Source organism: Pseudorca crassidens, chromosome 8 (genome assembly GCF_039906515.1).
Source record: "Pseudorca crassidens isolate mPseCra1 chromosome 8, mPseCra1.hap1, whole genome shotgun sequence".
Lineage (NCBI taxonomy): Eukaryota > Metazoa > Chordata > Mammalia > Artiodactyla > Delphinidae > Pseudorca > Pseudorca crassidens.
Genome location: NC_090303.1, coordinates 85,903,566 through 85,930,720, shown reverse-complemented (window position 1 = coordinate 85,930,720; position 27,155 = coordinate 85,903,566). Strand labels below are relative to the sequence as shown.

The following is a 27,155-nucleotide window of genomic DNA, read 5'->3' as shown; positions in this document are numbered from 1 at the left end:
GTGTCCCAGAACAACCTTAGAGTCATAAACCACACACACAAAAAATTGCACCATCAATTCAATGGCAAACTGGGGGGATGGGCCCAGCATCCACCTGCTATGTTACGGCAATAAATCTAGGCACACAAGTAGAGCGGAAATCAGATAGGTACATCAGCAGAGAAATATCCACAAAGGTAGACATGTTTTATTGACTTTAAATTTGTAAATAAATGGGAACTGTGAGAAAAGAGGGACGGTTTTATTTTTAGTTTACTTGTGAAATCACCCAGAAGTATTTGAGATTTTTCTCTTCCCAAGATACAGCTATGAAATGACTAATAGGAATTAAGTGAGCCTGCACCAGGAACTGAATGTGCCACTTCACTGGGAACAGAAAATGTTCCCCTGATAGAGGCTGTCCTCTCAGATTAGTACCTGGGGTGTTTTAAAAAGAGACTCAGCCAGACGCGAATGTGGAGCATTTATAAAGAGCAAGAATCATCCAAATGCCTTTGCAAATTTTCCCCATATCTAGTACTTTAGAGTCATGTTTATAGCTTAACTTCTACGTTCCTGAAAAAACTCAGGCGAGAGGGAGAAAAAATTTCCTGTCACATTGTTTTTTTCTTGCTGGCTACGGTGGCTTTCCAACAGGAGTCTTGCTAATGGCTTGGCCTGAGCAATTTTAGAAAAGTGAATGACCCAAGACTGCCTAAGAAAGTTGCTAACTGCTCTGATCCAGCCTAACTAGGTTCTAAAATTCATATACCTAGTTGCAGTGGCTCAATACTATTTGCATATTTGCATCCCCAGCTAAAATCAACTTGCCTATACACGGCCTCATCCTGTTTCAGTAATTTAAATATTTTCTACAGAAGTATCAGAAGGCGCACTGATTGACATTTTAAAGGTTGTTTCAAGGCACAATCTGTGTATAGTTTTTTAATTGTAAAAGTAAAACACCACCATAATGAAAATAAATTCGAACTTCAAAAAGGCTTAAAATGGAAAGAAAAATCTTTCCACTTTTATCCCAACGTAAAAACTGTTAACTATTTCTTGTGTATTTTTTCCACATAGGCATATATAATATATATATACACCATTTTTCCACAAAGCAGATCATATAATAAACAGTGTCCTATTGTGAGATAATATAAAATAAATACATTGAACTGTGCCACAGTTCCAGCACAGAGCTCCTAAAACCCTTGTAAAGCCTAAGTGATAAGAACACTGGGAGCATCTTTTGTTCTAATATTTGGTCTTTGACCCTGCTTCCTGACACAGAGTGCCTAAATCTCTTTGAATTTTCTGGGGGTTTGTAGCCTCTTTTGTTCTAGTGAGGTGAGCTATTGGATGGCTCCTGGATGAGGGCTGGCCCCAGAAAGACCAAGCCAGGATTAGAAGCTTGGAATTTTCAGCCCCACCACCCATTCTCCAGAGAGGGAAAAAGGAATAGCAGTAGTATTAATAATTGATCATGTCTATGTGATGAAGCCTCTATAAAAATCCCAGGGGCTTCCCTGATTGCACAGTGGTTAAGAATCCGCCTGCCAATGTAGGGGACATGGGTTCGAGCCCTGGTCTGGGAAGATCCCACATGCCGCGGAGCAACTAAGCCCATGGGCCACAACTACTGAAGCCTGCACTCTAGAGCCCACGTACCACAACTACTGAGCCCACGTGCCACAGTTACTGAAGCCTGTGTGCCTAGAGCCTGTGCTCTGCAACAAGAGAAGCCACCACAATCAGAAGCCCGCTCACTGCAACAAAGAGTAGCCCCTGCTTGCCACAACTAGAGAAACCCCACGCACAGCAGCAAAGCCCCAACGCAGCCAAAAATAAAAATAAATAAATAAATAACTTTAAAAAAAAAAAAATCCCAAATAGCAGAATAACTGAGGCAGAAGAACGGATAAGTGACCTGGAAGATAAAATAGTGGAAATAACTACTGCAGAGCAGAATAAAGAAAAAAGAATGAAAAGAACTGAGGACAGTCTCAGAGACCTCTGGGACAACATTAAACGCACCAACATTCGAATTATAGGGGTTCCAGAAGAAGAAGATAAAAAGAAAGGGACTGAGAAAATATTTGAAGAGATTATAGTTGAAAACTTCCCTAATATGGGAAAGGAAATAGTTAATCAAGTCCAGGAAGCACAGAGAGTCCCATACAGGATAAATACAAGGAGAAATACGCCAAGACACATATTAATCAAACTGTCAAAAATTAAATACAAAGAAAGCATATTAAAAGCAGCAAGGGAAAAACAACAAATAACACGTAAGGGAATCCCCATAAGGAAAATAGCTGATCTCTCAGCAGAAACCCTACAAGCCAGAAGGGAGTGGCAGGACATACTGAAAGTGATGAAGGAGAAAAACCTGCAGCCAAGACTACTCTACGCAGCAAGGATCTCATTCAGATTTGATGGAGAAATTAAAACCTTTACAGACAAGCAAAAGCTGAGAGAGTTCAGCACCACCAAACCAGCTTTACAACAAATGCTAAAGGAACTTCTCAAGGCAAGAAACACAAGAGAAGGAAAAGACTTACAATAACGAACCCAAAACAACTTAGAAAATGGGAATGGGAACATACATATTGATAATTACCTTAAATGTAAATGGACTAAATGCTCCCACCAAAAGACACAGATTGGCTGAATGGATACAAAAACAAGACCCTTATATATGCTGTCTACAAGAGACCCACTTCAGACCTAGAGACACATACAGACTGAAAGTAAGGGGATGGAAAAAGATATTCCATGCAAATGGAAACCAAAAGAAAGCCGGAGTAGCAATTCTCATATCAGACAAAATAGACTTTAAAATAAGGACTATTAAAAGAGACAAAAAAGGACACTACATAATGATCAAGGGATCAATCCAAGAAGAAGATATAACAGTTGTAAATATTTATGCACCCAACGTAGGAGCACCTCAATACATAAGGCAAATACTAACAGCCATAAAAGGGGAAATCGACAGTAACACATTCATAGTAGGGGACTTAAACACCCCACTTTCACCCATGGACAGATCATCCAAAATGAAAATAAATAAGGAAACACAAGCTTTAAATGATACATTAAACAAGATGGACATAATTGATATTTATAGGACACTCCATCCAAAAACAACAGAATACACATTTTTCTCAAGTGCTCATGGAACATTCTCCAGGATAGATCATATCTTGGGTCACAAATCAAGCCTTGGTAAATTTAAGAAAATTGAAATTGTATCAAGTATCTTTTCTGACCACAATGCCATGAGACTAGATATCAATTACAGGAAAAGATCTGTAAAAAATACAAACACATGGAGGCTAAACAATACACTACTTAATAATGAAGTGATCACTGAAGAAATCAAAGAGGAAATTAAAAAATACCTAGAAACAAATGACAATGGAGACACAATGACCCAAAACCTATGGGATGCAGCAAAAGCAGTTCTAAGGGGAAAGTTTATAGCAATACAAGCCCACCTTAAGAAGCAGGAAACATCTCGAATAAACAACCTAACCTTGCACCTCAAGCAATTAGAGAAAGAAGAACAAAAAACCCCAAAGTTAGCAGAAGGAAAGAAATCATAAAAATCAGATCAGAAATAAATGAAAAAGAAATGAAGGAAACAATAGCAAAGATCAATAAAACTAAAAGCTGGTTCTTTGAGAAGATAAACAAAATAGATAAACCACTAGCCAGACTCATCAAGAAAAAAAGGGAGAAGACTCAAATCAATAGAATTAGAAATGAAAAAGGAGAGGTAACAACTGACACTGCAGAAATAAAAAAGATCATGAGAGATTACTACAAGCAACTCTATGCCAATAAAATGGACAATCTGGATGAAATCAAGAAAACACTCCCATTTACCATTGCAACAAAAAGAATAAAATATCTAGGAATAAACCTACCTAAGGAGACAAAAGACCTGTATGCAGAAAATTATAAGACACTGATGAAAGAAATTAAAGATGATACAAATAGATGGAGAGATATACCATGTTCGTGGATTGGAAGAATTGACATTGTGAAAATGACTCTACTACCCAAAGCAATCTATAGATTCAATGCAATCCCTATCAAACTACCACTGGCATTTTTCACAGAACTAGAACAAAAAATTTCACAATTTCTATGGAAACACAAAAGACTCCGAATAGCCAAAGCAATCCTGAGAACGAAAAAAGGAGCTGGAAGAATCAGGCTCCCTGACTTCAGACTATACTACAAAGCTACAGTAATCAAGACAGTATGGTACTGGCACAAAAACAGAAAGATAGATCAATGGAACAGGATAGAAAGCCCAGAGATAAACCCACGCACATATGGACACCTTATCTTTGATAAAGGTGGCAGGAATGTACAGTGGAGAAAGGACAGCCTCTTCAATAAGTGGTGCTGGGAAAACTGGACAGGTACATGTAAAAGTATGAGATTAGATCACTCCCTAACACCATACACAAAAATAAGCTCAAAATGGATTAAAGACCTAAATGTAAGGCCAGAAACTATCAAACTCTTAGAGGAAAACATAGGCAGAACACTCTATGACATAAATCACAGCAAGATCCTTTCTGACCCACCTCCTAGAGTAATGGAAATAAAAACAAAAATAAACAAATGGGACCTAATGAAACTTCAAAGCTTTTGCACAGCAAAGGAAACCATAAACAAGACCAAAAGACAACCCTCAGAATGGGAGAAAATATTTGCAAATGAAGCAACCGACAAAGGATTAATCTCCAAAATTTACAAGCAGCTCATCCAGCTCAATAACAAAAAAACAAACAACCCAATCCAAAAATGGGCAGAAGACCTAAATAGACATTTCTCCAAAGAAGATATACAGACTGCCAACAAACACATGAAAGAATGCTCAACATCATTAATCATTAGAGAAATGCAAATCAAACCTACAATGAGATATCATCTCACACCAGTCAGAATGGCTATCATCAAAAAATCTAGAAACAATAAATGTTGGAGAGGATGTGGAGAAAAGGGAACACTCTTGCACTGCTGGTGGGAATGTGAATTGGTTCAGCCACTATGGAGAACAGTATGGAGGTTCCTTAAAAAACTACAAATAGAACTACCATATGACCCAGCAATCCCACTACTGGGCATATACCCTGAGAAAAACAAAATTCAAAAGGAGTCATGTACCAAAATGTTCATTGCAGCTCTATTTACAATAGCCCGGAGATGGAAACAACCTAAGTGCCCATCATCGGATGAATGGATAAAGAAGATGTGGCACATATATACAATGGAATATTACTCAGCCATAAAAAGAAAGGAAATTGAGCTATTTGTAATGAGGTGGATAGACCTAGAGTCTGTCATACAGAGTGAAGTAAGTCAGAAAGAAAAAGACAAATACCGTATGCTAACACATATATATGGAATTTAAGAAAAAAAAATGTCATGAAGAACCTAGGGGTAAGGCAGGAATACAGACGCAGACCTACTAGAGAACGGACTTGAGGATATGGGGAGGGGGAAGGGTGAGCTGTGACAGGGCGAGAGAGAGTCATGGACATATACACACTAACAAACGTAGTAAGGTAGATAGCTAGTGGGAAGCAGCTGCATGGCACAGGGATATTGGCTCAGTGCTTTGTGACAGCCTGGAGGGGTGGGATAGGGAGGGTGGGAGGGAGGGAGACGCAAGAGGGAAGACATATGGGAACATATGTATATGTATAACTGATTCACTTTGTTATAAAGCAGAAACTAACACACCATTGTAAAACAATTATACCCCAATAAAGATGTTAAAAAAAAAAAAATCCCAATAGTATGGGGTTCGGAGAGCTTCCAGATAGGTGAACACAACCACGTAATTGGAGGGTGAAGCACTCCTGCCCTCGGACCCTCCCAGACTTTGCCCTGTGTATCTCTTCTTCTGGCTGTTCATCCGTATCCTTTATATTGCAATTTATCAGGTAATAAACTGATAAACTAAGTGTTTCTCTGAGTTCTGTGAGCTGTTTTAGCAAACAATTCAATCCAAGGGGTAGGAAGTCATGGGACCTTCCAGTTTGTAGCCAAGTCAGACAGAAGTTGTGGGTGAGCTGGGAACCTACTGCTTGAGACTGGCATCTGAAGTGGGGGGGGCAATCTTGTGGGACTGAGCCCTTAACCTGTGGGATAGTGTCCAGGTAGATAGTGTCAAGATTGAATTAAATTGTAGGACACCCAGCTGATGTCACAGAGAATTGCTTGGTTTGGGGAAAAGTCCCATATCTGGTGTCAGAAATGGTGTAAGTGTGGTAGTGTGAGAGTGAAGGAGAGACACACAGGAGGAAGAGTGAGTTTTTCCTAAACACCTATACCTTGCTTTATTCATTTAATAATATATCAGAAATATTTCCATGTCAGCATATATAGATCTTCCAAGATCTTTTAATCATTGGATGTGCCATAATTTATTTAACCATTGCCCCATTGATGAACATTTAAATCATTTCCACTTTTTATTATAAACTGTTTCCATGAACATCTTTATATGTGTCATTGGGAATTTGTATGGCTCTATCTTAGGATAAATTCCTATAAATGAAATTGCTGGGTCAACATATATATATATACATTTAAAAATCAGGTTAGATGTTGCCAAATTGTAATCTCCAAATAGTTGTTCCATGTCTGTCAACAGTATAAGTTCACTTATACCCTTGTCAAAACTGAGTTTTATCAAACTTTCAACCTTTTGTCAATCTGATAGATAAAAATGGTATCACATTGTTAGGATTTGCATTTTTCTAAGCACTAATGAAGTTGTATTTTTTTCCAAGTAGTTCTTGCCATTCTTATTTTCTTTATGAAATATCTGTTCATATTCTTTGCCCTTTTTCTGTTTATATTTTTCCTTGTAAAACTGTAAGATCTCTTTATATAATAAACACTTTTTCTGTTGGGTTACAACTAATTTTTTTCTTCTGTGCCATTTGTCTTTTGGCTCAATTTATGGTATTTTCTTGTTGTTGTTGTCATATTTGTTTTTACCATTAAAAAATTTTAAGTGTTTTACACTAAAGCATTTATCAGCATTTTCCTTTTTGGTTTCTGAGTTTTGTCTATGTTTTAAATTTTAGCTTTCTTACAAGATTGGTCTCTTTACAGTTGCCTAAACTTTAATGCAGCAGGGCATGATTTGAATTTCACTACATCATAGGTACAGGTTCAAAAATTTAGATTTTACTTTGGAAAAACTTACAAAGTCAAGGTCTTTAAGAGAAGGGAGGGCTGAGAGACCCCTTCCTCTTAGTGTCCCTGGCTGACCTGTTGGCCTTACAGAATGGTTTTCTAGAGAAGGGAATTCTGCCCCTCTTTTGGTCTCCTTCTAGTATACAGCAAGTTTGAGAGTAGCCTTAACAGTGAAAGGAATAACCAGACTGTCTTGGCACCAGGCAGCCTGGATTTTGGTGCCAGCTCTTTACCAAAGTTGTCTGGGAAACACACACAAGCTGCCTACCACCTAGACTTTTGGTCCCATGGGATGTTACACAAGAGAAAGGAAGCCAGTGGTCCCATGAGAAGCTGAGCTTGTGTACAGTTCCTCAGGCTAGGAGAAGCCCCTTCCTCAGCTTCAACCCCTCATACCCTGGTTTGAGCTAACTTATTGTCCAGGCAACACAGAATGAGCACCCAGATTCATTTAGAACAAGCCTGCTCTTTGTATCATATTAAGTCAGTAAAGAGTCAGGCAGTGGAGGTGAGACTAACACTTTTCACCCCCAACGTTTTATTTAGAAAAATTTCAAACCTACAAAGCTTAAAAGAATGATACAATAAATGCCCCTATACTCTTCAACTAGATTCACAAATTGTTAACATTTTGTCACCTTTGCTTTATCTCTTTCTATAAAAATACATTTTTATCCATTGAAGAATTTGAAAGTAAGTTCAATACTTTATGAAGTTTCACTCAGATTAAGCGTACATCTCCTAAGGATAAAGGCATCCTCCTACATAACTGCAATACTATTTTTAGATCTGGGAAAATTAATGATTCAATATATTTAATTCCACATTCAAATTCTTATAATCATCCAAAATGTCTTTTATAAACATCTTTTTTTGTTTGATCCAAGATCTTAACAAGGTCCATACATTGCATTTGATTCTGTCTCTCAAGTCCAGTGCCCCAAGGTGGACATTTAGCAATGCCTGGAGATACTTTTGATTGTCATAACTATGAGTGCTACCGGCATCAAGTGGACAGAGGCCAGGGATGCTACTAAACATCCTAAAATACACAGGACAACCCCCCACAACAAAGAAGTATTTATTCCAAAATGTCAGTTAGTGCTGAGATTGAAAACCCTTGTTCTAATCTATCTAGAAGTCTCCTCACTTTTTTGTTGTTGTTTTTCATGATACTGACTTGTAGTATTCAGACCAGCTGTAACGTAGAATGTTCCACACTCTAGGTTTTTCTGATTCTTTCCTCATGATTAGTTTTCCATTTAAACATATTTAGCAAGGATATAACATAGATCATTTTAACAGTTAGTTATTACTGCATAGCAACCCACCCCCAAACTCAGTGGCATAGGTATTTCAGCTGATCTGGGCTAGGCTGGGTTCAGCTGATTTTGGTTACACTCATTCATGGATCTGCAGGCATTTGACAGATTGACTGGGGGCTGCTGGTCTAAGATGACCTTAGCTGGGGTGACTGGGCCTAGCCCCATTCATCTGTCACACTTAGCAGGCTAGCACTGGCCTGTTCTCACGGAAGAGGCAAGGGTCTGAAAGACAGTGGAAGTGTGCAAGTTCTTTTGAGGCTTAGAACTGGCACTCTATCACTTCAATGGCATTATGTTGGCCAAAGAAGGTAACAAAGCCAGCCTAGACTCAAGTGGTAGAGAAAGAAACTCGACCTCTTCATGGGAGTTGCTGCAAAGTCACATTGCAAGGGATGTGCCTGTTGCACTATCAAATTGATATTGTGTACCTCTAATTGCATGATATCAGGGGGTGTATACGTCAGGTTGTCCCACTGGTAGTGATGTTAAGTTTGATACTCGATTAAGTGGTAACTGACAGAGTTCTCCTTTGGACAGCTCTATTTTTCATATATGCAAGGTGATACTTTGGTGCACTGTGTCTATCCTGCTTGCCATTGTATTAGTTTCCTAGGGCTGCTGTAACACAGTACCCACAAATTGGCTAGCTTAAACCAACAGGAATTTATTCTCACAGTCTGGAGACTAGAAGTATGAAAACAATGTGTTGGTAGGCTCCCTCTGAAACCGTAGGGGAGAATTCTTCCTTGCCTCTTCCAGTTCCTGTCAGCCCAGACATTCCTTGGCTTGTAGCTGCAGCACTTCAATTCAGCCTCCATCGTCACATAGCATTCTCCATATGTATCTGTATCTTCACATGACTGTCTTCTTACAAGGACACCAGTCATATTGGATTAGGATCCCACCCTTCTGCAGTATGACCTCATCTTAACTAATTACATCTGCAATGAACCTATTTCCAAATAAGATCACATTCTGGGAGCCTGGGGGGGAGGCTCCATTTTTTGAGAAACATAATTCAACCAATGACACCCATCAACCCTTCACCAAAAGGTTTTATCATCCACTGATAGTCCTTGATTGAATCAGTTATTACACTGAGGATTGTACAACAGTGTTTCTCTTAAGCCTCATCATTTATTCAATGTTTATTAGCTGACATTTTTCTGTAATGAAGGTTTTGTTTTCCTTTTTCTCCCCTATCTCTTCTTTCCTCCCTCCCACTTTTTAAATCACTTTCAATGTGTGACTTTTTTTACAACCATCATTTTTATACAACCATACAAACAATATTTTGGTGATCGAATTGTCTCAAATTTGGCTAATTAGAGCCCATAAAGTCAACTCTTAACAGATAAAAGTACAGTAAGTATTTAAACTTGTATTAAAATTTAAATTCTTCTTTTTTAAAATGTGGCTACTCCCACTAATCTATCCCATAGGACCTACTTCTGATGTCCAAATAAATTGGGGCCCATATTTTTCTCCGTGGAGAGGCTATGTGATTGTTCTCCATGGGAAAATTCTCATCATCATTCCCAAAGTATAGCCATTTTTAAAAGCTGTCATTTATTGAGTGCCTTGCTTTACATATGTTATTTTCATTGTCATAATAACTGTGCCTTAGTAATGTTACTACATATTACAAATGAGAAATCTGAGGTTCAAAGTGAGATACTAGAAAGAGCATGGATTTTGCAAGCTCATAGTTTGAATGCTGGCTCTATCACCTATTAGGTATGTGATCTGGGGCCTCTGTAGGCCTTGGTTTGTTTATCTATACTATGGGGTTGATGATACTTTACTCACAGATTTGACCCAGCAGCTCATCTAACCTAGTGCAGGTGTTTATTAGTTCTCTTCTTTCCATATCCTGATGATGGGCCATGACTTCTAGGTCATGTTGGATAAATGACTGTGCCACAGAGTCCACTAGCAATTAATGAGGAGTTGATCAATTTTATTAATTCAGAATATGCTCATTACTTATTAGATAGCTTTACCTAAGTTCCAGCTAAAGTTTACCTTTAAATATCTTTGGGGAAAAAAAAAACAATTTCTTAAATAATATTGTGGGAAGCAGATCATATCTATTCAACTTAAGAGAACAACTTTGGGGGAGATCTTTTGCATTTGCATAGGAATCTTATTTACAAATCAGTATCATTTACAAATCAATTTTCAAACTATGTAGGCTCAACTTTCTTTTTGAAAACAGTGCATTCATTCATTCCACAAATAGTATTGAGCATCTGCTATGGCCCATGCAATGGTCTAGGCATTTGGGATACATCAAAGAATAAAATAAATATTTCTGCCCTTGTTTACCTTCAATTTGGGGGAGATAGGTGAAAAACAAATAAATTTGAAAATTGTACAGAGTATTAAAAGTAGGTAAGTGCTAATGAGAAAAATAAAGCAGGGGTGTACAGGAGGGGATTGCTATGTTAAGTAGGGTTGTCATCATTTAAAAGGTGAGAGCTGAGCGAAGACTTGAAGGAGGTGAGGAAATTGGGCATGTGGCCATCTGGGAGAACAACAAACGCAAAGGTCCTGAGCAGGAGTGCGCTTGGCCTGCTGGAGGCACGGTAAGGAGGCCAGTGCGGCCAGAGTGCAGTGAATGAAAGGAAGTATTTTATGCAGCTAACACTTAGATAGCCCTTACTCGTAGCACTATGTTAAGCACTTAAAAATATTAACTGGGGCTTCCCTGGTGGCGCAGTGGTTGAGAGTCCGCCTGCCAATGCAGGGGACACGGGTTCGTGCCCCGGTCCGGGAAGATCCCACATGCCGCGGAGCGGCTGGGCCCATGAGCCATGGCCGCTGAGCCTGCGCGTCCGGAGCCTGTGCCCCGCAACGGGAGAGGCCACAACAGTGAGAGGCCCGCGTACCGCAAAAAAAAAAAAAAAAATTAACTAATCCTCAACAACTATGTGGGTACTGTTTTTTCTCTTTTCCAGATGAGGAAACTGAGGCACAGGAGGGTTAAATAACTGCCTCCAAATCACATAACTAGCAAATGATAGAGGTTGAACTGGAGCTCAGGTAGTCGGTCTCTAGAGACTTTTGGTACTCTTGAGTACCCAAGTATGCTATCCTGCCTCCTAGTTCCTAAGAGGTGAGGTCCAATAACTGGAGACTAGATCCTCAAGGTCATTAAAGGCCATTGAGGATTTGAATTTTTATTCTGAGTGATACAGATTTTGAACAAAAGAGTGACATGTCTGTTTTTGTCATTGTTCCAGGAATTTCCAAAGTAGTTACATACTTTAGGTATGTGTTACTCTGGGCATTTAATATGCCTATGTAAAGTCAAAAGGATTTCAATTTATGGGAAGAAAGAAATTTTGATATGTATAATTTAGAGATGATATCCCATCAAATATCATTTGTGTAAGAGTGATCTCTCCTGTTTTTAAAGTCTTACAGGAACCTCTTTATTGTATGGATCTAGCAATACTTATGTATTTGGCTGTGCTTTCTTGGGACACCAAGGCAAAATTTTGACCAAAAAGCTTTGTTTTTCTATTTTGAAGGGGAAAAAATTTATAGGAGCAAATGGTTATTTAAGATATGTCCTATCTACATACCAAAGGTGATGGGTTAGTGGTGCTGACTTCTTGGGACTTAATGGGTCAGCACCCTGTAGGGGGCCACCCACCTTCTCTGGGGTTTCATGACCTCAAGTGTGGAGTACTCTAGAGGCAACTGCCCCTGAGAGTAACTAAAGGACGCAGGCTTGAGCCACCCAACCTGCTCAAGATAGATTTAGGAGCAGCACATGGCAGAGTCAGCCTGGAGAAGAGAAAGCATTGGGAAGATTACACAGTCATCCAAGAATGATATTAATGATGGTAATTGCCATAATGTATTTAGCGTTTACTGTATGCCTAGCATCATGCCAAATGCTTTACAAACACGAGCTATATAGTATCATCATCCCCATGTTGTGAGTAAAGAAGCTAAGGCTTAAAGAGATTAAGTAAATTGCCTAAAATCATATACAGCTGTGACTTAAGCTCAGCTCTGCCTGTCTCCAAAGCCCATGTTCATACTCATTTATTCTATGCTGTGTAGGAGTGTAATTCTCTATGGTTATTCCTTCTGTAACCCTCAGAACACTGTCTTCCTGGAGGTGGTTCTGTCTCAGCCACTACTGCAGCTGACTTGCTTTGTTTGGGCACATGTAGTCCTGCTACCTGGGGCTGGAGGTTATCTACCACTTTCCCAGCCTGGCCTTCCCCCTGATTGCCACTGAGCAGCTAGGCTCATCAGCCACACTCCATGAATTTCTGGCTTCTCTCTCTACTCCCCAACTAGGACTAAAGGCCATACCATAGAGCCTTGGCTGTGGCTTGCTAAGAAACTAACAATGGGAACATATGATGACATAATGTAGAAGTATGAGGAAAGAAACTACTGGTGTGATAGATTTTGATCAGTGGGAAATAGGAGATGGGAGAGAACCATGAAGGTAGATTACTTTTCCTTTCTCCTTCCCAAGAACTTACCTGAGCATGTTTTCACCATGCAGCATGTCTGGAGATATTCTGCGTGCACATGCAGGTGTACCTACTGTCACTGTAGGCTGTTCAAACATCACCTTGCGTTGCTTCACCTCTTTCTCGGTCTCTCTTCCCTATTTCTCTCACTCTTACTGCCCTGGGATTACATCTCCTAAATAAAATATTAGCCTTAATTCTTGGTTTGAGTTCTATTTTTCTAGAAAACATAGGCTAAGACAGGGGTCCCTAACCCCACCCCTCCCACCCCGGGCCACACAGCAGGAGGTGAGCGGCAGGCAGGTGAGTGAGGGAAGCTTCATCTGCCGCCCCCCATCACTCTCATTATCGCCTGAACCACCATCACCACCACCCCCTTCCGTGGAAAAGCTGTCTTCCATGAAACCGGTCCCTGGTGCCAAAAAGGTTGGGGACCACTCGGCTAAGATATTCAGACCCAATTTCTCTCAATGGAACCACCACTGCCTACATTCCCTTGGCTCAGAGCCAAGCTTCCAAAAATGTATTCCAAAAGATAATAGCTGGTAATAATATTGTCAGTCTTATTAGTATGCCTGATAGAATTCATGTATTCCTCCAAAAAGGTGTCATTTATTTGGAAGAAAATAAAAAATAATTAAAAGGATCCTTGGTGGTAAAAAGATTCTAAACCAGTAGCTCAAAACTAGCCTCAATCCTAAATCCACTTATGCTCTGAGGTTCTCACAACTAGCTTTCCCTTCCTTTCTAGTCTTGCCCTGGATTGGGTCCCCATTATCCTCTCTTAGACTATTATAACACCTTCCTAATTTGTCTTTCTGTTTCCACATTTTCCTACTTCTGATCCAATCTGAATACCACTGCCATCAGTTAAATAGCCCTAAAAGCTGATTTTATCTTGCTTTTCCACGTTCAGAAACCTTCAGTAACTTCTCACTGCCCATAAAATAATGTCTAAAGTTCCTTCTAAAACAAATCTTCACTCAAGGCCCTCCACAAACTGTCGTGACCTACATTTCCAGCTTTAATACCAATGTTAGTGTTTCTCTATTCGAATTATACCACCAGCTATTCTGGGCTGCTTGCTTTTCCCAAACATGTGTTTTGCTTTTCTGAGACCGCCATGCCTCTGCAATTGAACTGGACAACAGAAGTACTTGTGGGTTTTGATAAACCCTCTGGGAAGTATCAGAATGCTTGCCACACCCATAAGCACTTCCCAGGAATTTCTAATTGACAGGACACCAAATTATGTATCAACTTATTCTGCCATTCCAAACAAAACCATTTAGTCCAGGAGCAGGCACCTACCCTAGGGCAATAAACTTATGCTCATATGATGACTTGTCAAAGGAAGCTCTGCCTAACTGCCTGTACTTGATGGTGAGCAGCCAAACCAGTCAGGCCCTTTGGAGGGGTTGAATATGAAATACAAAAAGATAGTCAGGAGTTAGCAATGGGGAGAAAACTAAAAGATCCACAGAGGGAAGAAAGCTGACATCACATAGCAGAAACCATGAAGCAATAGAAGCTGTGAGATAGAGAAAAGAACAGAAAATACTTAGTAGGAAGGGCAACAGAAGCAGAGTCACAATAACAGCAGATAATTAGAGTACAAAGCAACAGATACTTACTGCCAAGAGCCCGCAAGATAACCCAGCTGCTATGGCTATATTGTGTGCTGAATCACCTTCCAGTCCCCACTGGTCATTACTTAAACTTAGAGGCAACCTGAGTCTATCTCTGTTCTGGAAATTAAATTTTTGCCTCTCAGTGTCTGTATCAGTCAAGATTGTGGCTGGAAACTGAAGGCACACTCAGCTGGGATTTTGAACATAATTTGATGAAGACACTATTTACAAGGATGTAGGCAGGGTTTCTGCTACTTAAAAGTATCGAGGCACCCAAGGACTAGCAAGAATGGAAGCCAGGGCTGAAGAGACAAAGCACGGAAATGGTGTTATGGGAGTCCCGAAGGAGCTCGAGCTGTGAAAGGGCATAGCTACTGCCAGAACCCGGCGCTAAAGCAGAAAACTAAGAAGAAATACCCCCAAACTTTTTTTTCTCCTGCCCTCTGATACTTGCTGATACCTCCCATTGGCCAAACCCAACAGTAAGCCAGAGGGCAGTGGGCCCAGGTGAGTCATCTGTGGATAACAGCCTCACGGGGCACAGAGCAGGGCAGAGGAGGATAGGAGGCTGTCGCGGACTACCTAGTGGCACCTCAAAAAAAAAAAAAACAATGTCCACAGGCTACTGCCTGGAACCTGAGAAAATTATATTATACGGCAAAAGATGTGATTAAGTTCAGCATCTTGAGTGGAGGAGCGTATCCTAGTTTATGTGGGAGGGCCCTAAATGCAATCACATATATCCTAATAAAAGAGAAGCAGGGGAGTTCTGAGAGAGAAGAGGAGAAAGCAGTGTGTCCATAGAATCAGGATTGGAGTGAAGTGGCCACAAGCCAGGGAAGCCTGGAGCCATCAGAAGCTGGAAGAGACAAGGAACAGATTTCACCCCTAGCGCCTTCGGAGGGATCCTGGCCCTGCCAAAACCTTGATTTCAGACTTCTGGCCTCCAGAACTTTGAGAAAATAAAATTTTGTTGTTTTAAGCCACCCAGTTTCGTAATTTGTTACAGCAGTCACAGGAAACAAATACAGGAGCCAAATGGAGAATAACCAGCACAAAATCTATTCATCTCAAGTGCCATGTTGACCACAATGATATCCCTGATCACCTTGGCTGAAAATTCTTTTGCCTACCTTCTGTATTCCCTATGGTACTTCTTTTTGGACCACTCATATAGTTCAAATAAAATGATCCCAAGTTATAGTTACTTTTGCATACAAATATCTTTTCCTCCTAACCAGATTATAACATTCTCCTTTAGAACACGAAACTTGTCTTACACATCTTTGTATCCCATGAAAATCCTAGCACAGTACTTTGAACAGAGTGCACATTCTGTAATTGGTAAATGAGCAAGAAAGCCTCCATTTGTCCATCTGTAAATGGAAAATAACAATGTCCACTGACTTGCCTTTCAGAGATAATAATGGCAGTGTTCCCTGGAAACAATTTCTGTACCTGTAACAGAATGATATATCTGAAACACCCATTCCTGCTGGAGCAAATCCTTTAAAAAAAAAAAAAAGTTTGGTTTTAGTGTGTCCTCTGTTCCATGTGGAGCTAAAAAGGCTTGGAGTTTCACCCCAAGGAGGAAAAGGCAGGGGATAATTAAGAAGATATAAAAGCTCAGTATTGGTGTTTTCTCAGGAACTTTGATTCCTCCAGTAAATATTTATCGAAGGACTATTATGTTTGGGGCTTCCCTGGTGACGCAGTGTTAAGGGACACGGGTTCGAGGCCCAGTCCGGGAAGATCCCACATGCCGCGGAGCAACAAAGCCTGTGCGCCACAATTACTGAGCCTGCGCTCTAGAGCCCGCGTGCCACAACTACTGAAGCCTGCGCACCTAGAGCCCGTGCTCCGCAACAAGAGAAAGCCCGTGTGCAACAGCGAAGACACAACGCGGCCAAAAAAAAAAAGGACTATTATGTTAAAGTACAGTCCATAAATGCTGGGGAGACACACACACACACACAAGCACATAGAATAAGACGTAATTCCAAGTTAGTAGTTGTCACACAACATGATTAATGCTTTTTATAAAAACTTGATGCTATGGGACCAGAAGGAAGGGAATGATTAACTCTATTGATAGAAGGTTTCACCAAAAAACATCACATTCAAGCTGGTCTTTTAGGACTTTATCAGGCAGAGCAAAGTCAAGAGCATTTGGGGACCAGGAGAGGTAACTTTGCTTGAGCTGTTGCCAAGCAAACCACACCCTCAGTTCAGCCCTATTGTATCCACAAAGACCTATTTTTATTCATTATCCTCATAGCTACTTTTTTTTTTTTTTTTTTTTTTTTTTTTGCAGTACGCGGGCCTCTCACCGTTGTGGCCTCTCCCGTTGCGGAGCACAGGCCACGGACGCGCAGGCTCAGCGGCCACGGCTCACGGGCCCAGCCGCTCCGCGGCATGTGGGATCCTCCCGGACCAGGGCACGAACCCGCGTCCCCCGCATCGGCAGGCAGACGCTCAACCACTGCGCCACCAGGGAAGCCCCTCATAGCTACTTTTTAAGAGAGGAAGAGAATGCCGAGTACTTCCCTATTTTGCACCTAGATATTTTTTGTAATAATTTAATTTATTTAATTTTTGGCTTCGTCGGGTCTTCGTTGTTGTGCGCCAGCTTTTCTCTCTAGTTGCCATGAGCAGGGGCTACTGTTGGTTGTGGTGCGCGGTGCGCAGGCTTCTCATTGCAGCGGCTTCTCTTGTTGCAGAGCACGGGCTCTAGGTGCGTGGGCTTCAGTAGTTGCAGCACATGGGCTCAGTAGTTGTGGCTCATAGGCTCTAGAGTACAGGCTCAGTAGTTGTGGTGCACGGGCTTAGTTGTTCCACGGCATGTGGGATCTTCCCAGACCAGGTGGGTTCTTAACCACTGCCACCACCAGGGAAGTCCCACAGCTAGATATTTTATATGTCACTGACAGGAGATTATCAGGAGGGAAAGCAGAGGTTGACTTCTGACAGGCCCAATAATGATGAGTCCAAGTAGCCATCCAATAATGAGTTAATGAAAACTCTTACCTTTACCTGAGCTTCTCCCTCATTTCTGAAAATTGAGGCAGGCCATGCTGTGAGAGTGTGTGATACCAGGGCATGAATAGCTCTGAGGAAAGCAGGTGAGGAATGAGAGCACTCCCTGGTCTTACTGCCCCAAACCAGGAGGCACTTCTTTATGGCAAAGCCCCCTTGAATGGGGATTATGGCTGAAGCCCTCTGTCCTCCCCTAGGCTGACATTCAGATGGCTCCTTGAGGAACAGCTCTGTCTGGGGCATGGCCCAACTTCTCTCCCAGCCCAGCCCTGCTGGGCCTCTGAGACCTCATCCTCACCCTGCAGCTTCCACTGGAAAATTAGGAAGCTGGGCAACCAGAAGTACACATCACTTGTCCTTGTTTCCTCAAGAAGCCCTTCACCTTCCAGACCTTGCCAGGAAGCTGGCGGCATTTTCATGAAGCAGTAATAACAAGAACAGAGCGTTCTAGCCTGCTGGAGCCTGCTGGCTGGTCACTCTTTCCACTGCCTTTTGTTTTCATGCAGCATTCCCTCACTTGCTTCTCAGATTCCTCAGGGCTTTGAAAAAGCCACAAGTGCTCCATACAGTGACACCACCCAGCGGGCTGGCAGACGTCGCTGACACGCACCCTGCCCTAAGCAATGGCACGCAGGCAAGTCCCAACTACTGGCACCCAGCCATGCACCTAGGAAGAGGCATGACAGCTCCCAGAAAGCCAGCATTGTCCCCCATCAGCCCAGCTGGCAAAGGTGGGACTTTAGATTAAGTACCAGCCAGTGGACTGGTCAATCACATACCCCTGTTTGATTCAAAACGCATCTGCAAGGTATGTTAGGCGGTTGGTACTTCTCTACCTATCTTCAAGGATCTAAATGCAGCCAACATAGATGTTACCAACAAAGTGCTAGGGCACTTTCACCATACCAACTCACATACCAGTGTATTAGATTGTGTATACATACATACGAGCTGATGATCTCAATGATATGAATTCATTCATAACCCCCATTCATTTGTGTTTCAGTATCACCTGTGGCCTGTTTCAAACCACACTCCAGAGCTACCCTAACAGGATCTATGAAAATAGGACCCAAATATGTATATTTTTTTAAAAACTTGACAGTGTTGGTTAGAATATAGGATGAGAGAAATTCTCACATATCATTGATGGGAGTAAAAAGTAGTTCAGCTACTGCGGAGAGTAGAGAGCAATCTAGTAAAGTTGAGAATGTGCACATTCTATTCCCTAACAATTTCTGTTCTAGATATATTCCCCAGCAGAACTCTCAAACATGCGCCCAAGGAAGCATACACCAGAATATTAATTACATCATGATTTGAAATAGCAAAGAACTAGACATATCAAATATCCATCCATAGAATAGATTCTAGAATATTTATGCTATTGGTCTATTGCAGTACTATATAGTATACTATTACTATATTATAGAATGGACTAGCTCTACAAGTGTCACATGGATAAATCTTAAAAACATGATGTTGAAAAAAAAAGTTTCAGAAAAATACGTACACTATTTATATACATGTTCAAACATCCAAAACATATTGTCTAGTAAAAATATAAAAGCATATGTGGGAAGGATTTCCACCATCTTCAAGAGATTGGTTATCTCTGAGGAAAGATGGGATGGAAGGGCTTTTTTTTGTAACTAAAATGTTTTACCAACAGTCCCCTACATATGAATGAGTTCCGTTTCAAGAGCGTGTTTGTAAGTCCAATTTGTTTGTAAACCCAACAAAGTTAGCCTAGGTACTCAACTAACACAATCGGCTATATAGTACTGTACTGTCATAGGTTTATAATACTTTTCACACAAAGAATGCATTAAAAAACCACAAAAAATATAGAAAACATTTTTAACCTTATAGTACAGTACCTTGAAAAGTACAGTAGTATAGTACAACAGCTGGCACACGGGCTGGCATCGAGTGAACAGGCAAGGAGACTTACTGACTGGAGGAGGGAGAGGAGGGGGGAGATGGCAGAGCTGAAGGATCGTCAGCAATAGGAGACGGAGGGCAAGCTGCAATTTCACTCACTCCTGATGTTGATGGCACAGGTTCTGGTTCCTTGCTGGATTCAATTCTTTCTACTCTCTTGAAAAGACAATCCAGTGATGTCTGGGTCGTAGCTCTTTTTTTCTCATCATAGATGACATGGTAGCACTGGATTGCATTCTGAACGGCTGCTTCAACCTTCTTGTCCCGTTCTACATTCCAGTCCTGTGCCTCAAAAATTAACATTGTCTCCTCAAATAAAGACCCTTGCCATTTCCTGCGCCATGAATCTCTTCAGTTCTTCAGTTACTTCTTCTTCCTCTTGTCTCTCTTCATCCTTTCTCTGGCCCTCCAATTTCTGACGCTTCTTAGCAGTACGAGCTACATCACTGCTGCTTTTACGCTTGCTCCCGGACATCCTGGGCTTGAAATAAAGATATTGTACTACTGTACACTATACAATACTGTACAGTAAAGTACACAGAAGCACAACCACTTGTAGAGGATGGACACACACGACAATGTACGCCAGACATGTGAACTAACTTACGTGATCGGACATGTGAATGCGTGATCGCGTCTTTGAAAGTTCGCAACTTGAAGGTTCGTATGTAGGGGACTTACTGTATTTATAGTTTAATTTAAGCAAATATGGCAAGTTGTTATAATTTATTAAATCTGGATAGTGCATATATGTTCCACTGGTAACTCAGAGGGTCATCCATAGCAGAAGGATCTCTTGAGATTTTTAGGGTTACTGAAATTAAAAGTTTGTTTATGGGAATGGCTCATTATCAGTGAGCCTTCAGATCCTTTCTACTCTGTTTTTTCCGGACCTCTCCAACTTTTAATTGTCTCTCTACTCCCTGAACTTTGCTAGAGCTCTAATTATTTGTAGTGTTCACTTGGTAATTCTGTACTTTCCTGTACGTTGCTGAAACAGGCTATTATTCACTCAGTAGTTTTATGTCTTATTTCTTGAATTAGGCTATAAGCTTCTTCAGAACAGGAACCATATCTTGTTCATTTTTGTATTTTCTATACTATCTAACACACAGAGTAAGCAGTAAAGCATCGTGATTAAGAAAATAAGATAAAACGAGTTCAGAAATGTGGCAGGATATAAGAGCAATATACAAAAATCAGTTGTATTTCTATACACTAGCAATGAAAATTCAGAAAATGAAATTCAAGGCAATGCTATCCAGATCCTATCGCTCTTTCTATCTTTCTTTTTTGCATAAATTGACAAGCTGATGCTACATTTTATATGGAAATGTAACCCAGAATAACCAAAACACTTTTGAAGAGGAAGAACAAATTTGGAAGATGCTCATTTCCTGATTTCATAATCTACAATGAAACTACAATAATCAAGGTCTAAGGCATAAGGATACATGTTTAGACCACTGGAATAGAATTGAGTGTCCAGAAGTAAACCCTCATGTATATGGTCAGTTGATTTTTTGACAAGGGACCCAAGACAATTCAATAGGGAAAGAGTAGTTTTTTCAATAAGTGGTGCTGAGACAACTGGCTATCCACATGCAAAAGAATGAAGTTGGGCTACACCTTACACCATACAAATAAATTAACTCAAAATGGATCATAGACCTAAATTAAGAGCTAAACTACAAAACTCCTAGGAGAAAACATAGTAAATGTTTATGACCTTGGATATGGCAATGGTTTCTTAGATATGTTGCCAAAAGCAGATGTGACAAAAGAAAAACATAGATAAATTGAACTTTAAAAACTTTTGGGGCTTCCCTGGTGGCGCACTGGTTGAGAGTCCGCCTGCCGATGCAGGGGACACGGGTTCGTGCCCCAGTCGGGGAATATCCCACATGTCGCGGAGCGGCTGGGCCCTTGGGCCGTGGCCGCTGAGCCTGCGCGTCCGGAGCCTGTGCTCTGCAACGGGAGAGGCCACAGCGGTGAGAGGCCCGCGTACCGCAAAAAAAAAAAAAAAAAAAAAATTAAAAACTTTTGTGCTTCACAGGACACCATCAAGAAAGTAAGAAGACTACCCACAGAATTGGAGAAAATCTTTGCAAATTGTATATTGACAAGGAACTTATATCCAGAATATATAAAAAGATATTACGACTCAATAATAAAAAGACAGCACAGTTAAATCATGGGCAAGGAATTTGAATAAACATTCCTCAAAAAAAATTGTACAAATTGCCAATATGCACAAGAAGAGATACTCAACATCACTAGTCATTAGGGAAATGCAAGCCAAAGCCACGATGAGATACCTCTTCATACCCACAAGGATGGCTATAATAAAAACAGACAATAACAGGTGTTGGTAAGGATATAGAGAAATTGGAACGCTCATATATTGTTGGTGGGCATGTAAAATGACGCATGTAAAACTTTGGAAAATAGTTTGTTAGTTTCTCAAAATTCTAAACATGGAATTACCATAATACTCATCAATTCCACTCCTAGGCATCTACTCAAGAGAAATGAAAACATACCTCCACACAAAAGCTTATAGATGAACATTCATAGCAGTATTATTTACAGTGGTTAAAAGTGAGACAACCCATGTCCATAAGTTGATGAATGGATAAACAAAATGTGGTATATCCATACAATGGAATATTTTCAGCCATGAAAAAGAATGAAGTACTGATGTACGCTACAACATGGATGAACCTTGAAAACATTATGCTAAGTGAAAGAAGCTGTTCATGAAAGACTATATATTGTAGATAAGGTCTTTAAAGAGGTTAAGTTAAAATGAGGTCTTTAAGGTGGGCCCTAATTCAACATACCCAGCGAGACACCAGGATCAGCCATGCCCAGAGAAAAGAACATCTGAGGACAGAGCAAGAAGGCAGCCACATGCATGCTAAGGAGAGAGGCCTCAGAGAAACCAGACCTGCTGACACCTTGATCTTGGACTTTTAGCCTCCAGCACTGTGAGAAAATAAATTTCTGTTGTTTAAACCACCCAGTCTGTGGTATTTTGTTATGGCAGCCATAGCAAAATAATACAGTGGTTCTTTTGAGTGTGTAACAATGATGTGTTGTATAAGAAAGGCCTATGCTTTGAATTATTATATTTTGCAGGGTGGCATCTTCTGATCAATCATGTCATCAATTGCTAGAAATATGAGAACTCTCCAGAAGATCAAGTACCGTGTAGTAGTTACCATGCACAGGCCCCATAGAGCCCTGGCCTTGGAGAATGCCCTATTCACCAACCCAAAAGAAGGTAAACATTTAGAAGGTTCCTCCAGACCCACGGGATTTTCATAAATTGGTAGAGATTGATCCAGATGTGCTTAAAACCAGGGTAAATGTCATTTTAAATGATGTTAATTACTGAGAACTTTTAATAACATGGGGAAGTGATTATATTATAATATTAAGTTAAAAATTCTGCATGCAAATTTAACAAGTATAGATAAAATCACCTTATCTGTATAACGATATGCATAGAAGAAAGACTGAATAGAAATATAGCTAAAGTTAATATTAGTTTTTCTTTGTGATGAGATTTGGGGTTATTTTTGGTTTTTTCTTTATATCTCTCTGTATTTCTGAATTTTCCAAAGTGAGCATGTATTAGTTTTATAATCACAAGATATGCTTATATTTTAAAGATTAAAAATTGAGGTAGGGCTTCCCTGGTGGCGCAGTGGTTGAGAGTCCGCCTGCCGATGCAGGGGTCACGGGTTTGTGCCCTGGTCCGGGAAGATCCCAAATGCCGCAGAGCGGCTGGGCCCGTGAGCCATGGCTGCTGAGCCTGTGCGTCCGGAGCCTGTGCTCCGCAACGGGAGAGGCCACAACAGTGAGAGGCCCATGTACCACAAAAAAAAAAAAAAAAAAAAAAAAATTGAGGTAGAGGGTATATAACCCAATGCTAGGATTGAGAGTCATCTCCAGGAGATGTGGTTCTAGGACTCAGAGGTCAGATATGTTGGAACCCTGATGCCTACTTGTCCTCTTGGGATCTGGCCATAGTGTGTTGCCCTACCCCTAGAAATTCTGATTATGCTCCTGCAGTGCCTTCCTGTCTAGTTCAGGTCTCTGAACACTGATCCTCCCTCCCTTCAGACCTCTAACTCCTGACTCTGAACTTAGACTTTTCTTTCTGGATTTATGTGGCCACCCCTCTTTCTCTACTAATGACTCAACACAACCTCTCCCTCCCTCTCCCACACCTTTCTCCCAACCTTTTGTATTCTGAGGCTACCCACAGTACTGACAGCTGTGCCCTTCATGAGCAGGGTGGCTAAAAAGTAGCGGCACAAAATGAGAGGAGGGGGACAAGAGAAGGGAAATGCTGAGGGAGATGCTTCTGAGGTTTCCTTCTTTGTGGGCATTTGGCACTTCTGGCTTCTGTCTACTTCTCTTATTCCTCTGCCTTAGCGGAGGGGCTTAATCTGCTTTGAGAATTGAGAAGTACACAGGGCAGGCTCAGCTTAGCTCCTTCTTTCTTCCACTTAGGTATCACCTGCCCACAGTGAGGGTGTCACCTTGGTCTGCTCCTCTGGGAGCAGGGTCCCCTTCCTACTCCCACTCCTCCCAGCGTGAGAAGTCCTGTCCTGGTCAAATGTTACTTGTGACTGGGTGAACAAGTCAACCTAATTCTGAAACTCATTTAGTATTTAGTATCTCTCACAATAAACAGACTTTATCAGCAATCAACGTGGTATTTCGGTCTGCATCTGCTCACTCTTTTGTTTCATTTCACATCTTGACCAGAAACCAGGATAGGGATTGAGGAAAAGAATAGGAACTTCTCAGAGACCTGAAAAGGAAATAACACTTGTTAAGAGCCAACTGTGTGCCCAGCACCAAGACAGAAGCTTTATGTATGTTCATTCATTTAATCCCTACAACCACCTTCATAGTTTGCATTATTTTCCCATTTCACATAAAAGGAAACTGAGGCTCAGAGATGTTAAGAACTTGCCCAAAGTCTCACAGTTAGAGAGTGCCTGATGTCTCTTTGACTTCAAAGCCCAAGCACTTTCCACTGCATTAGACGTTGTCTTTGGGAGCCACCAAGGCACTCCTCAGGGACTGAGGCAGCAGTCTCATCTTTGTTAATACTTCATCCCAACCATCTGCGCTATCAACTGAGCAGCATGCAAGGGAGAAAACCAGGATACATCCAAAGGATGAGGAGTGAGGAGATTATAAAATGCTAGACAAAAAAACATCAAGAAATGTATTTTTCCCCAGATTTCTTGGGGACTTTTGGATAAATGACCTCCCCTGCCCCCCAACCTGTGCTCTGGCTTCCTCAGTTGTAAAATAATTCAATATTACCCAGTCCTCCTTAAGTCAGGCCACATGTCATGCTTTCCTGAGACTGGCCTCAGCACAGTTGTCCTTTTGCCCCCACTTGCTATTAAAAAGCAAATGTATGTCATATGGCTCTGGGTGGCACAAGGAGTAAAAATAATGATAATGAATAATGAATCAGCTTAACAATATATGAAAACCAGAGGTAATGAACTGATGAACAGAAAATGATATTAAAGTGCCAGCCGTAGGGGCTGACCTTTTAAAGAGACAAGCTGACGAAGATGTTTTGATGTGACCCCTGAAGGACAGTCAGCTGGCTGGCTAAACCAGAGTCACTGAGAGGGCCAACAACTCCCCAGATGCCTAGGGACCAGGAACATTTCCAGGAGCTCAAACCACTGCTACCTTCTTCTCCTCCTCCCCGCAAAAAGCTCAGAAAGTGCAAGGGCACCCTACAGGCCACTAAGCACATTCCCAATTGTCCTCTAGGGAAATCTGATGCTGAAAAATGGACCTTGTCCAAAATAGTGGTTCAAGCCAGATAAGGAATTACAGAGAAGACAACCTTCCATGGTAAATACCCTGCCTCCAAATCCCCAATGTCTTCATTAGGGAACTGAAAACACAGGCACACCAGCTGGTCTCAACTGCTTTGAAGCACTGTGGCACAGTGGAAAGAGCAATGCTGTAGGGCTGGCAATAAGAGACTAGCCTTCTAGTCCCCAGCTCTGCCCAATTTTAACTGGGTGACCTTGGCAAAGGTACTTAACTTCTCTGGACCTCACTTTCCTCATTTGTTAAATGAGGTTTGACTAAACCATGATGTCTTCTGGTTCTGAAATCCTATCTTTCATCTTTGGATTCGCATCTTACATTTAAAGAAAATTAAAGCAGTTTCTTGGGTGTTGTGTTTCTCAGAGATCTTGCCTCTCACCTTTTAAATGTTCTTCATTGGCTTTCCTATCACAAGATTAAACCTGAATTCTTCAGCATGACATTCAAGGTTCTTTGAGATCAACCCATGCCTATCTATTGTGCCACCCTCCTCTCACTCCCACCAATCATGTATTTTATACTCTGGCTATAATGGACTATTTGTACTCCCCCATAACACTTTTCCTGCAATTTCAAATACTTACTGAGTATGTACTCTGTGCTAGACCTTACATCAGTAAGCCTTTGCACATGATGTTCACTTTGCTTGAACTGCCTTATATTAATTAAGGTAGAGCTCACTCTTGTAACAAGCGAGTTATATAATATCAGTACATTAAAGCGCTAGAATGTTATTTCTTAGTCATATAACAGATCAGTCTGGCAAGCTGCCTTCCACCCAGGGTCCTTCTATTTTGCAGCTCTGCCATTCTCTAAGCTTTAGAGTCCTTTATTTCCAGAGCTAACAGCTGGGAAAGAGAAGGAAGAAAAGGCACACCTACTTCTTTTTTTTGGCTGCATTGGGTCTTCGTTGCTATGTGCAGGCTTTCTCTAGTTGCGGTGAGCGGGGTCTACTCTTCATTGCAGTGCACAGGCTTCTCATTGTGGTGGCTTCTCTTTTTGTGGAGCACGGGCTCTCAGTGCGTGAGCTTCAGTAGTTGTGGCTCGCGGGCTCTAGAGCGCAGGCTCAGTACTTGTGGCGCACAGGCTTAGTTGCTTTGCAGCATGTGGGATCTTCCAGGACCAGGGCTCGAACCCATGCCCCCTGCATTGGCAGGCGGATTCTTAACCAGTGCACCACCAGGGAAGTCAAAGGCATACCTACTTCTTAACCTGGTCTAGAAATGATGTACATCACTTCTGCTCACATCCCATTAATGAGAACGGATCACCTAGTTCCACCTAGATGTATAGGGGATTGGAAATTGGTTGGGCCAATTCCCAGAAAAAGTTGATGCTATGGAAGGAGAGCATGAGTCTCTGATGGTCAACTAGCCATCTCATGCCCTTCCTTGATTTGTCTTCTTAGCAAAGTCTTATTCACCCTTAAACCTCAGTCCAAGTGCTACCTCCTTTGTGAAGTCTTCTCTGACCTATGTAGGCAGATCTAGGTCCTCCTCTTCCTATGCCTCACTGCACTTTTCCCATTTCCCCATTATGACAATTAACATAATGTACTCTGTGGTTTGCATGTCAGTCTGGACGATGAGCCTTGAGGGCAAGGATATTGTCTTTTC

At 41.2% G+C, this 27,155-nt stretch overlaps 1 protein-coding gene and 1 long non-coding RNA gene across 14 annotated transcripts in view; one reads left to right on the top strand and one right to left on the bottom strand.

Moving 5' to 3' along the window:
* The window catches only part of MKLN1 (muskelin 1), a 359,034-nt gene that overhangs the window by 198,156 nt on the left and 133,723 nt on the right, over positions 1–27,155 (bottom strand). For 3 of the 8 annotated variants that reach the window (XM_067747040.1, XM_067747037.1, XM_067747043.1), the window contains exon 3: positions 24,353–24,481. The exons of 4 other annotated variants lie outside the window; for them this stretch is intronic. The gene's annotated coding sequence lies outside the window, so the exon portion shown is untranslated. Of the gene's footprint in view, positions 1–24,352; positions 24,482–26,420; positions 26,658–27,155 lie in introns of those variants that run through there. One more of the 8 variants, XM_067747036.1, reaches the window with a different exon arrangement.
* LOC137229317 (uncharacterized) overlaps positions 1–27,155 on the top strand; it is a 60,580-nt gene that overhangs the window by 11,691 nt on the left and 21,734 nt on the right. For 5 of the 6 annotated variants that reach the window (XR_010945628.1, XR_010945625.1, XR_010945626.1 and 2 more), the window contains exon 2: positions 22,795–22,939. This is a non-coding gene — a long non-coding RNA (uncharacterized lncRNA). Of the gene's footprint in view, positions 1–22,794; positions 23,021–27,155 lie in introns of all 6 variants that reach the window. The other variant, XR_010945629.1, reaches the window with a different exon arrangement.